At 41.6% G+C, this 12,500-nt stretch overlaps 1 protein-coding gene across 5 annotated transcripts in view; it reads right to left on the reverse strand.

The window, feature by feature from the left end:
• LOC129820755 (interleukin-1 receptor accessory protein-like 1-B) overlaps window positions 1-12,500 on the reverse strand; it is a 473,510-nt gene that overhangs the window by 148,830 nt on the left and 312,180 nt on the right. The window lies entirely within an intron of this gene.

Below are 12,500 nucleotides of genomic sequence, written 5' to 3' on the forward strand. Positions count from 1 at the left end.
TCACTCTCTGATGCTATGAGTCTCAACTCTGTTCCTCCATTCTACCCTTGTTCTCCATTATCTTTCACTCAGAGTGATATTCCTCTCTATTGCCTGTAGAAATGACATACATTTAGTTTGGCCTACTTGCGCTAATACATTTGTCAATGATTTGACACAGACATGACACCAGTTAATGGTGCTCAGTGTTTGAACAAACATCATGGTGAGTGTATGAGAGAGAGAAAGAGAGAGAGAGAGAAACACCAAATTGAGACTCTGCATGCAGAATTCTGCAAAATCATCCTCCGTGTACAACGTAAACACCAAATAATGCATGCAGAGCAGAATTAGACCGATACCCACTAATTATCAAAATCCAGAATAGAGCTTTTAAATTCTACCACCTAAAGGGAAGTGATTCCCAAACCTTTCACAACAAAGCCATCACCTACAGAGAGATGAACCTGGAGAAGAGTGCCCTAAGCAAACTGGTCCTGGGGCTCTGTTCACAAACACAAACAGACCCCACAGAGCCCCAGAACAGCAACAGCAACACAATTTGACCCATCAAATCATGAGAAAACAAAAAGATAATTACTTGACACATTGGAAAAATGTACAAAAATACAGTGCCAACTAAAATGCTGTTTGGCCCTAAACAGAGAGGACACAGTGGCAGAAAACCTGAACACTGTGACTGACCCCAAATTAAGGAAAGCTTTGACTATGTACAGACTCAGTGAGCATGGCCTTGCTATCGACAGAGGCCGCCATAGGTACACCTCGCTCTCAAGGGAAAACAGGCTATGTGCACACTGTCTACAAAATGAGTTAGAAACGGAGCTGCACTTCCTAAACTCCAGCCAATTGTATGACCATATTAGAGACACATATTTACCTCAGATTACACAGGCCGACAAAGAATTCCAAAACATGTCAAATTTTGATAAACTCCAATATCTATTGGGTGAAATTCCACAGTGTGCCGTCACAGCAGGAATATTTGTGATCTTTTGCCACAAGAAAAGGGCAACCAGTGAAGAACATACATAATTGTAAATACAACACATATTTATGTTTAGTTTTTTCCATTTTTACTTTGACTATTTGCACATCATTACAACACTGTATATAGACATAATATGACATGTGAAATGTGCATATTGCTCTGAAACTTGTTTACTGTTACTTTTGTATTGTTTATTTCACTTTTGTTAATTATCTACTTCACTTGCTTTGGCAATGTAAACATATGTTTCCCATGCCAATAAAGCCCCTTGAATTGAATTGAGAGAGAGAGAAAGAGAGAGAGAGAGAGAGAGAGAGATAGAGAGAGAGAAAGGCAGAGGGAGGGAGAGAGAGAGAGAGAGAGAGAGAGAGAGAGAGAGAGAGAGAGAGAGAGAGAGAGAGAGATAGAGAAAGGCAGAGGGAGGGAGAGAGAGAGAGAGAGAGAGAGAGAGAGAGAGAGAGAGAGCGAGAGAGAGATAGAGAAAGGCAGAGGGAGGGAGGGAGAGAGAGAGAGAATGAAAGAGAGAGAGACAGAGAGAGAGAGACAGAGAGAGAGAGAGAAAGGCTGAGGGAGAGAGAGAGAATGAAAGAGAGAGAGAGAGAGAGAGAGAGAGAGAGAGAGAGAGAGAGAGAGAGAGAGGGGGGGAGAGAGAGAGAGAGAGAGAGAGAGAGAGAGAGAGAGAGAGAGAGAGAGAGAGAGAGAGAGAGAGAGAGAGAGAGAGAGAGAGAGAGAGAGAGAGAGAGAGAGAGGGGAGTGTGTTTGAATTAAATGTGTGCATGTGTGTGTGAGCAACAAGATCTCAAAGTTTCCCTTCGAGATTCGATGTATTATGAATGAACATTTATATTTGACCATAATAATGCGTGGTTACGGGGTTGATTCTGTGTGGTTACAGGGTTAAAACAGAAACAACTACAAAGTTAACTGTTTTGGCAGTAAAGGGAAGGTTCACCGATCTTGAATGTTAAACAGTTTTTGTACATCTCTGAGTGATGTTCTATCTTTTCCCTGGGTCATTTCATATTTTCATGTGGGTTATTGGTGTTCAAGCAGGCAGAAACCCATCCGGTATGACGTAGCACCGTGATAAAGTCTCTCTCACTACACTAGAAGTTAATAGGAATACGAATTTTAGATCGCAAATAATGTCTATCATACATGTCAGATTTTAATACCGGCCGATAACTCAGAGGAGGTCATACTGGTCATAACTCGGGAGGATTTCTTCTCTCGAAATTTTTGCAATATTTCTACCTCGAGAAATATGTAATTTAACTGAGGGTCTAGCACATTTTTCCTATTTGTCTCCTTCTTTAGTCCACGGTGCATTGCATGGTGCAGTTGTCAGAGTTATTATAGAAAGGAAATAGGAATCCAATGAATGAAGGAACGTATAATGCCCCATCCAGCAGACTGTCGACCAATCCTGTTCACATTGTCATGCTGTGTCACGCGGTTGCTAAGCTAATCGTCATACAATCCCTTCTCAAAGTCAATGTATATGTCGAGAAACTTGCCTATTTTCCTCGAAAGTACAGTACCAGTCAAAAGTTTAGACACACCTACTCATTCCAGGATTTTTCTTTATTTTGACCATTTTCTACATTGTCCAATAATAGTGAAGACTATGAAATAACACACATGGAATCATGTAGTAACCAAAAAAGTGTTAAACAAATCAAAAGATATGTTATATTTGAGAGTCTTCAAAGTAGCCACCCTTTGCCTTGATTACAGCTTTGCACACGTTTGGCATTCTCTCAACCAGCTTCATGAGGTAGTCACCTGGAATGCATTTCAATTAACAGTTGTGCCTTCTTAATAGCTCATTTGTAGAATTTCTTTCCTTCTTAATGAGTTTGAGCCAATCAGTTGTGTTGTGACAAGGTAGGGGTGGTATACAGAAGAGCCTTATTTGGTAAAATACCAAGTCCATATTATGGCAAGAACAGCTCAAATAAGCAAAGAGAAATGACAGTCCATTATTACTTTAAGACATGAAGGTCAGTCAACATGGAAAACTTCCGGTTACTGGCCCAATGCTCTAACCCCTAAGCAGGAGGAGGTGTGACAGTGTGATGGTGCTTTGCTGGTGACACTGTCAGTGATTTATTTAGAAAACAAGGCACGCTTAACCAGCATGGCTACCACAGCATTCTGCAGCGATACGCCATCCCATCTAGTTTGCACTTAGTGGGACTATCATTTGTTTTTCAACAGGACAATGACCCAAAACACACCTCCAGGCTGTGTAAGGGCTACTTGACCAAGATGGAGAGTGCTGCATCAAATTACCTAGCCTCCACAATCATCCGACCTCAACAGAATTGAGTTGGACAGCAGAGTAAAGGAAAAGCAGCCAACAAGTGCTCAGCATATGTGGGAACTCCTTCAAGACTGTTGGAAAAGCACTCCAGGTGAAGCTGGTTGAGAGAATGCCAAGAATGTGGAAAGCTGTCATCAAGGCAAAGGGTGGCTACTTTGAAGAATCTCAAATCTCAAATAAATATTTGTTCAACACTTTTTTGGTTTCTACATGATTCCCTTTGTGTTATTTCCTAGTTTTTATGTCTTCACTATTATTCTACAATGTAGAAAATAGTAAAGTAAAGAAAAACCCTTAAATGAGTAGGTCTGTCCAAACCTTTGACTGGTACTGTACATAATGTCACCATTCAAAAACTATACGATACTACAGACAGCAAGTTAATTATCTCACATCTCAGAAAATATTTGCAATGTTGAAGGACACCACTACTTGTACCAGAATCGCCCAGAATACACCGCGGAGCCCATTGACGTAGCATAGGCAATGCTTCCCATCTTCTCAAAAGTATATCTGCCGTTGCAAATTTTAGACTTCACTCTGTGAGGCACATCGATCTGCAGGTTGAACATTGTGAGATTGTAGACTCCTAAATTCATAGTGCAGTTTGTTTAGGTGATTTTACAGCTAACTAGCTATGTTACATGCTGATATTGTCTTTGCTATTATTGTGTGTAGCTACGTTTGCTAGTTAGCTACAGAGCTAGCTAGCTAGCCAGCTAGCCCATAGAGAGCATTGTATTGTGGGTTTCAAATCAAATCAAATCAACATTTATTCGTCATGTGCGCCGAATACAACAGGTGTAGTAGACCTTACAGTGAAATGCTTACTTACAGGCTCTAACCAATAGTGCAAAAAGGCATTAGATGAACAATAGGTAGGTAAAGAAATAAAACAACAGTAAAAAGAAAGGCTATATACAGTAGCGAGGCTATAAAAGTAGCAAGGCTACATACAGACACCAGTTAGTCAGGTTGATTGAGGTAGTATGTACATGTAGATATGGTTAAGGTGCATATGCATATATGATGAACAGAGAGTAGCAGTAGCGTAAAAGAGGGGGTTGGCGGGTGGTGGGTGGGACACTATGCAGATAGCCCGGTTAGCCAATGTGCGGGAGCACTGGTTGGTCGGCCCAATTGAGGTAGTATGTACATGAATGTATAGTTAAAGTGACTATGCATATATGATAAACAGAGGGTAGCAGCAGAGTAAAAATAGTGGTTGGGGGGAACACAATACAAATAGTTCAGGTAGCCATTTGATTACCTGTTCAGGAGTCTTATGGCTTGGGGGTAAAAACTGTTGAAAAGCCTTTTTGTCCTACACTTGTCACTCCGGTACCGCTTGCCGTGCGGTAGTAGAGAGAACAGTCAATGACTGGGGCGGCTGTGGTCTTTGATAGTTTTTAGGGCAGGACGCTTTGCCTGTTTGATGGTTCGTCGCAGGGCATAGCAGGATTTCTTGTAAGCTTCCGGGTTAGAGTCCCGCACCTTGAAAGCGGCAGCTCTACCCTTTAGCTCAGTGCGAATGTTGCCTGTAATCCATGGCTTCTGGTTGGGGTATGTACATACAGTCACTATGGGGACGACGTCCTCGATGCACTTATTGATAAAGCCAGTGACTGGTGTATTCCTCAATGCCATCGGAAGAATCCCGGAACATGTTACAGTCTGGGATAGCAAAACATTTTCTTCATGGATTTTGTAGTCGACTTGAGCTGCAACAGATTTCCACAACGATTTTCCATGTTGCTTCCAACCTTATTATAACGACAAAATGAAACATTTGTTGACCAAAAAATATTGTTTCAAATATTAGTGTTAATAAAGGAATTAGTGTTTTTGGGTGGATTTTTCCTTTCATTCAGAGTAGTTAAGGTTAGGTCTATGGTTTGGGGAGGGCTTAAAACAAAATAATTAAGAACGACTCGCTACTCCAACAAAATATAATTAAGTATTCCCCCGTCTTGCAAGAGCATTGTGAACTGTGGAGGCAGTGGTCTGAGCAGCGCGCTTTGACTCTGAGTATCACGAGTTTGCGCCCAGTGTTGGATAATCTTTTTTTTTTGGGGGGTGAGCGCCTAGGAAGGCAGATATCCACATTCTCAGGACCTTTTCAAACGTCCGAAACCGAAGTCCATTTCTAGTGTATCCCATAGGGCGGCGCACAATTGGCCCAGCATCGTCCTGGTTAGGGTTTGGCTGGGGTAGCCCATCATTGTAAATAATAACTTGTTCTTAACTGACTTGCCTAGTGAAGTAAAGGTTAAATAAAAAATATCCGGCTGGTGTGTTTGTGAGTGACTGTGTGTGTGAGTGCATGCATGCAGGTGTGTGTGTGTGTGTGTGTGTGTGTGTGTGTGTGTGTGTGTGTGTGTGTGTGTGTGTGTGTGTGTGTGTGTGTGTGTGTGTGTGTGTGTGTGTGTGTGAGTGAGTGAGTGAGTGAGTGAGTGAGTATGTGAGTGAGTGCATGCAGGTGTGTGTGTGTGTGTGTGTGTGTGTGTGTGTGTGTGTGTGTGTGTGTGTGTGTGTGTGTGTGTGTGTGTGTGTGTGTGTGTGTGTGTGTGTGTGTGTGTGTGTGTGTGTGTGAGTGAGTGAGTGTGTGAGTGTGTGAGTGAGTGCAGGCGTGTGTGTGTGTGTGTGTGTGTGTGAGTGAGTGAGTGTGTGAGTGAGTGCATGCAGGTGTGTGTGTGTGTGTGTGTGTGAGTGAGTGAGTGAGTGTGTGAGTGAGTGCATGCAGGTGTGTGTGTGTGTGTGTGTGTGTGTGTGTGTGTGTGTGTGTGTGTGTGTGTGTGTGTGTGTGTGTGTGTGTGTGTGTGTGTGTGTGAGTGTGTGTGTGTGAGTGCATGCATGCAGGTGTGTGTGTGAGTGATTGTGTGAGTGCATGCATGCAGGTGTGTGTGTGTGTGTGTGAGTGTGTGTGTGTGAGTGCATGCATGCAGGTGTGTGTGTGAGTGAGTGTGTGAGTGCATGCATGCAGGTGTGTGTGTGTGTGTGTGTGTGAGTGTGTGTGTGTGTGTGTGTGAGTGCATGCATGCAGGTGTGTGTGTGAGTGAGTGTGTGAGTGCATGCATGCAGGTGTGTGTGTCTCTGTTTCTGTTTGTGTCTTATTGAGAAGGAGAGCTGATGCTGTAATGATGTTAATCGTCCAGACGGTGGATGTCAGGGCAGCTGGAGGAACATGGGAACCTTCTCCCAGGGGAACACAGAACACTTTATTACTGTTAAAAGCCTTTATGTGTTTCGGGAGGGATGGGCTCCTCTCTTCAGGGAGAGATAAAATAGAACTGGGTCATGTACAGTATGTACACGCCTTAACATCCAGAGACAGTTTGTGTGTTGGGATGTTTTAATATCCTTGTCCTCACAAGGATAGTAAAACAAGGACAGTTCTGACAAGTGGGGACAGTTCGCCGCTCCCCACAGGGAAAAAGGCTATTTTAGCCAAGTGGTTTGTTTTAGGGTTAGGGTTACAATTATGGTTGGGGGGTGAGGTTTCGGGTTAGGATTATGGTTAGGGGTTAAGGTTAAGGTTTAGGTTTGTTATTGTAATTGTTTTTAGTAACCTGCCCAGGGACTGCGGTTGAACATTTGCTAGCTAGCTAAAACAGTCACTTTTACTGAAAAGTTGATGAATGTGGACTGTCTCTGTTAAAAATAAACTCAATACATTCAAGTAAAGGTTAGGGTTAGGTTAAGGTTAGGGTTAGGTTAAGGTTAGGGTTAGGTTAAGGTTAGGGTTAGGTTAAGGTTAGGGTTAGGTTAAGGTTAGGGTTAGGTTAAGGTTAGGGTTAGGTTAAGGTTAGGGTGAGGGAAAATAGGATTTTGAATGGCAATCAATTGATTGGTTCCCACAAGGATAGTAAAACAAACATGTTTGTGTGTGTTTGCAAAGTGACCGCTCTGTGAATGTACATATTAGCTCATTACAAGGTCATTATAAAGGTCATTGCAAAGGTCATTAGAAAGGTCACCTCACAATAGCCTAACAATAGAAGACAGGTCCTTCAGATCTGCATGTTAACCTTCCTATCCTTTTACATCACCAGTCCTATCCTTATACATCAGTAGTCCTATCCTTTTACATCAGTAGTCCTATCCTTTTACATCAGTAGTCCTATCCTTTTACATCACTAGTCCTATCCTTTTACATCACTAGTCCTATCCTTTTACATCACCAGTCCTATCCTTTTACATCACTAGTCCTATCCTTTTACATCACTAGTCCTATCCTTTTACATCACTAGTCTTATCCTTTTACATCACTAGTCCTATCCTTTTACATCACTAGTCCTATCCTTTTACATCACCAGTCCTATCCTTTTACATCACCAGTCCTATCCTTTTACATCACCAGTCCTATCCTTTTACATCACCAGTCCTATCCTTTTACATCACCAGTCCTATCCTTTTACATCACTAGTCCTATCCTTTTACATCACCAGTCCTATCCTTTTACATCACTAGTCCTATCCTTTTACATCACTAGTCCTAGTCCTATCCTTTTACATCACTAGTCCTATCCTTTTACATCACTAGTCCTATCCTTTTACATCACTAGTCCTATCCTTTTACATCAACAGTCCTATCCTTTTACATCACTAGTTCTATCCTTTCACATCACCAGTCATATCCTTTTACATCACTAATCCTATCCTTTTACATCACCAGTCCTATCCTTTTACATCACTAGTCCTATCCTTTTACATCACTAGTCCTATCCTTTTACATCACTAGTCCTATCCTTTTACATCACTAGTCCTATCCTTTTACATCACTAGTCCTATCCTTTTACATCACCAGTCCTATCCTTTTACATCACCAGTCCTATCCTTTTAAATCACTAGTCCTATCCTTTTACATCACCAGTCATATCCTTTTACATCACTAGTCCTCCAGCACACATACCTATCTCAGCAGGCCTGTAGGTATGTCACAGGGTGTCTAAAGACCTTTACCATGAACAACAATCTACAGAAACACTCTATTGTCCAATATCCAGGGCAGGTTTGTCTACTCTGCATATAGGCCAACACAATATGTGCCATGACAATGGCAAGATTGCCCCAAAGGCATGTAGATATACAACTATAGGTATCAACAGACCATATGACCTTTGACCTGCACAGTACTGTGATCTATTATAAGGGAGTATAGCCCAACCTAGGTATAACCCTCTCTTTACATTGGCTTTTTATTAGCGGCTCTTACTTTAAGTTGATGTTGAAATTTGCGGAAAGACTCTTCTAAGTAAGTTATGAGAGAGTGAAAATAACACACACACACGCCAAGGCTTAATTACATTTCGGTCTGTGGAGTGGTGCTGTGCTGGGTTTGTACTCAGGGCAGTTCGGTAGCCTTTAATAGCGTTGGCTCTTCAGACTGTCCTCAGTGGACCCTTACATCTTTAGCCTTATTACCTTTCTCTATTCCTCTCTCCTGCTCTCTTTCCTCTTTCTCTCGCTCTTTTTCTCCCTCCCCTCTCTCTCTTCCCCCCCTCCTCTCTTTCTCTCTCTGTCTCTCGCTCTCTCTTTTTCTCTCGCTCTCTTTTTCTTTCTTTCCTTCTTTCTTTCTTTCTTTCTTTCTTTCTTTCAATTCAATTAAATTAAATTCAATTCAAGGGGCTTTATTGGCATGGGAAACATGTGTTAACATTGCCAAAGCAAATGAGGTAGACAATACACAAAAGTGAAACAAACAAAACGAATTAACAGTAAACATTACACATACAGAAGTTTCAAAACAATAAAGACATTACGAGTGTCATATTAAATATATACAGTGTTGTAACAATGTACAAATGGTTAAAGCACACAAGTTAAAATAAGTAAGCATAAATATGGGTTGTATTTACAATGGTGTTTGTTTTTCACTGGTTGCCCTTTTCTTGTGGCAACAGGTCACAAATCTTGCTGCTGTGATGGCACACTGTGGAATTTCACCCAGTAGATATGGGAGTTTATCAAAATTGGATTTGTTCTCGAATTCTTTGTGGATCTGTGTGATCTGAGGGAAATATGTGTCTCTAATATGGTCATACATTGGGCAGGAGGTTAGGAAGTGCAGCTCGGTTTCCACCTCATTTTGTGGGCAGTGTGCACATAGCCTGTCTTCTCTTGAGAGCCATGTCTGCCTACGGCGGCCTTTCTCAATAGCAAGGCTATGCTCACTGAGTCTGTACATAGTCAAAGCTTTCCTTAAGTTTGGGTCAGTCACAGTGGTCAGGTATTCTGCCACTGTATACTCTCTGTTTAGGGCCAAATAGCATTCTAGTTTGCTCTGTTTTTTTGTTAATTCTTTCCAATGTGTCAAGTAATTATCTTTTTGTTTTCTCATGATTTGGTTGGGTCTAATTGTGCTGTTGTCCTGGGGCTTTGTGGGGGGTGTTTGTGTTTGTGAACAGAGCCCTAGGACCAGCTTGCTTAGGGGACTCTTCTCCAGGTTCATCTCTCTGTAGGTGATGACTTTGTTATGGAAGGTTTGGGAATCGCTTCCTTTTAGGTGGTTGTAGAATTTAACGGCTCTTTTCTGGATTTTGATCATTAGTGGGTATCGGCCTAATTCTGCTCTGCATGCATTATTTGGTGTTCTGCGTTGTACACGGAGGATATTTTTGCAGAATTCTGCATGCAGAGTCTCAATTTGGTGTTTTCCCCATTTTGTGAAATCTTGGTTGGTGAGCGGACCCCAGACCTCACAACCATAAAGGGCAATGGGCTCTATGACTGATTCAAGTATTTTTAGCCAGATCCTAATTGGTATGTTGAAATTTATGTTCCTTTTGATGGCATAGAATGCCCTTCTTGCCTTGTCTCTCATATCGTTCACAGCTTTGTGGAAGTTACCTGTGGTGCTGATGTTTAGGCCGAGGTATGTATAGTTTTTTGTGTGCTCTAGGGCAACGGTGTCTAGATGGAATTTGTGGTCCTGGTGACTGGACCTTTTTTGGAACACCATTATTTTGGTCTTACTGAGATTTACTGTCAGGGCCCAGGTCTGACAGAATCTGTGCAGAAGATCTAGGTGCTGCTGTAGGCCCTCCTTGGTTGGTGACAGAAGCACCAGATCATCAGCAAACAGTAGACATTTGACTTCGGATTCTAGTAGGGTGAGACCGGGTGCTGCAGACTGTTCTAGTGCCCGCGCCAATTCGTTGATATATATGTTGAAGAGGGTGGGGCTTAAGCTGCATCCCTGTCTCACCCCACGACCATGTGTGAAGAAATGTGTGCGTTTTTTGCCAATTTTAACCGCACACTTGTTGTTTGTGTACATGGATTTTATAATGTCGTATGTTTTACCCCCAACACCACTTTCCATCAATTTGTATAGCAGACCCTCATGCCAAATTGAGTCGAAGGCTTTTTTGAAATCAACAAAGCATGAGAAGACTTTGCCTTTGTTTTGGTTTGTCTGGTTGTCAATTAGGGTGTGTAGGGTGAATACATGGTCTTTTGTACGGTAATTTGGTAAAAAGCCAATTTGACATTTGCTCAGTACATTGTGTTCATTGAGGAAATGTACGAGTCTGCTGTTAATGATAATGCAGAGTATTTTACCAAGGTTACTGTTGACGCATATTCCACGGTAGTTATTGGGGTCAAATTTGTCTCCACTTTTGTGGATTGGGGTGATCAGTCCTTGGTTCCAAATATTGGGGAAGATGCCAGAGCTAAGGACGATGTTAAAGAGTTTTAGTATAGCCAATTGGAATTTGTTGTCTGTATATTTGATCATTTCATTAAGGATACCATCAACACCACAGGCCTTTTTGGGTTGGAGGGTTTTTATTTTGTCCTGTAACTCATTCCAGGTAATTGGAGAATCCAGTGGGTTCTGGTAGTTTTTAATAGTTGATTCTAGTATTTGTATTTGATCATGTATATGTTTTTGCTCTTTATTCTTTGTTATAGAGCCAAAAAGATTGGAGAAGTGGTTTACCCATACATCTCCATTTTGGATAGATAATTCTTCGTGTTGTTGTTTGTTTAGTGTTTTCCAATTTTCCCAGAATTGGTTAGAGTCTATGGATTCTTCAATTACATTGAGCTGATTTCTGACATGCTGTTCCTTCTTTTTCCGTAGTGTATTTCTGTATTGTTTTAGTGATTCACCATAGTGAAGGCGTAGACTCAGGTTTTCCGGGTCTCTATGTTTTTGGTTGGACAGGTTTCTCAATTTATTTCTTAGATTTTTGCATTCTTCATCAAACCATTTGTCATTGTTGTTCATTTTCTTTGGTTTTCTATTTGAGATTTTTAGATTTGATAGGGAAGCTGAGAGGTCAAATATACTGTTAAGATTTTCTACTGCCAAGTTTACACCTTCACTATTGCAGTGGAACGTTTTACCCAGGAAGTTGTCTAAAAGGGATTGGATTTGCTGTTGCCTAATTCTTTCTTTCTTTCTCTCTCTCTCCCTCTCTCTCTCTCTCTCTCTCTCTCTCTCTCTCTCTAACAAGCTGATGCTGTTTGGGAGTACTGCTCTGTTTCTGTCTGGCTGTGTTTGTGGAGTTGCATAACTCCTGTTTGATGCTACCATGATGTCATAACGTCAGACTCTCACTAGAGATGTGTGTGTGTTGATGGATAATGTAGCCATGTGTGTGTGTGTGTGTGTGTGTGTGTGTGTGTGTGTGTGTGTGTGTGTGTGTGTGTGTGTGTGTGTGTGTGTGTGTGTGTGTGCGCATGTGTGTGTGTGTGTGTGTGTGTGTGTGCGCATGTGTGTGTGTGTATATACACTGAGTGTAAAAAACATTAGGAACAGGTGAATCTAGGCGAAAGCGATGATCCCTTATTGATGTCACTTGTTAAATCCACACCTATCAGTATAGATTAAGGGGAGGAGACAGGTTCAATAAAGATTTTTAAGCCTTGAGACAATTGAGACATGGATTGTGTATATGTGCAATTCAGAGGATGAATGGACAAGTAGTAGGTGCCAGGCACACCGGTTTAAGTGTCAAGAACTGCAACACAGTTTCCCGTGTGTATCAAGCATGGTCTACCACGCATTGGAGTCAACATGGGCCAGCATCCCTGTGGAACGCTTTCGACACCTTGTAGAGTCCCTGCAAAAGGGGGAGGTACAACTCAATATTAGGAAGGTGTTCCTAATGTTTTGTACACCTTCCTAATATTGAGTTATATTATATATTATTGAGTACATTATATACACTAT

This window comes from Salvelinus fontinalis, chromosome 23 (genome assembly GCF_029448725.1).
Source record: "Salvelinus fontinalis isolate EN_2023a chromosome 23, ASM2944872v1, whole genome shotgun sequence".
NCBI lineage: Eukaryota > Metazoa > Chordata > Actinopteri > Salmoniformes > Salmonidae > Salvelinus > Salvelinus fontinalis.